Raw genomic sequence first — 929 nt, forward strand, 5'->3', positions numbered from 1 at the left:
AGGCCGCGGAGCCGCCGCCCCTTCCCGGGCAAACGGGGACCTGCGGGAATGAAATGCAACTAAACTTTCCCCTTTTTTTAATTAACCAATGCTAGCTTTGACTATCATGTCTGATAACCATGAAACATTTTATTACAGCCTTATGTGTTACCACTGTTACCTGTTTGTGCAAGCCCGGTCTCCCAGGCGTGTCCCCCAGCACTTTCTGCAGTGGCCAAGCGGGCACAGAAAGCAAAGGAACGGATTTCTACCCGTCCGGTGGAAAGGACGGTCCTTGAGAGAAAATAACATTTATTTACCTTTCTGTGTTCCTTCCTACAGTCCTGGAGGGAGACATACTGCACCGCGTGCCTGATACTCCCTGCCCTTAAGGAACCACAACGCAAGACAAGTCACCAGAAGATGGACAGCCACAGGAAACACGGTGGCAAAGCCAGCAGAGGGGTGTCTGCCTTGGGGACTTGGGGTTTTGTCGCTCTCAGATAAAAGGTTACTTTCGTTTATGGACAGATTTTTTTCTTTTAGGGTTTTCCATTACACAGTTGAAAATCCCTTTATCGAGCTTTAAAACCGTGGGTCAGCACGCAAGCTACGGTAACTCACATCCAAATACATTTCTCTCCCGGCAGGAGCGTGCAGACGCACTCCGGTACCTCAGGGCGTGGCGCTGCGGATGGCCCGGACAACCCGGTCATCCCGCCGGGCCCGCGGCCGCCCAGACGCGTGAGCTGCCGGCGAGGTGCGGTGCTACTGCCGAAGCCCGTCGGCGCTCTGCCACCTCCAGCAGCGCTGCTGATGGTAGCGAGCGCGCAACCGCGGGTCTGAAGTCTCAGAGGCCCTCCCCGCGTCCCCCCGCAGGTGCCCCTGCCCTCAGGGCCGCTACCGCCTCGGCCCGGCGGGACCCCCGCGGCCCGGACACACCGGCGGCA

General features: G+C 57.7%; 1 protein-coding gene across 2 annotated transcripts in view; it reads right to left on the bottom strand.

Moving 5' to 3' along the window:
* Positions 1–616, bottom strand: part of METTL5 (methyltransferase like 5) — a 5,501-nt gene extending 4,885 nt beyond the window's left edge. For both annotated transcript variants that reach the window (XM_009325424.1, XM_009325422.1), the window contains exon 1: positions 604–616. The gene's annotated coding sequence lies outside the window, so the exon portion shown is untranslated. The remainder of the gene's footprint in view (positions 1–603) is intronic.
* Between the last annotated feature and the right edge of the window lie 313 nt (positions 617–929).

This window comes from Pygoscelis adeliae, unplaced genomic scaffold (genome assembly GCF_000699105.1).
Source record: "Pygoscelis adeliae isolate BGI_AS28 unplaced genomic scaffold, ASM69910v1 Scaffold106, whole genome shotgun sequence".
NCBI lineage: Eukaryota > Metazoa > Chordata > Aves > Sphenisciformes > Spheniscidae > Pygoscelis > Pygoscelis adeliae.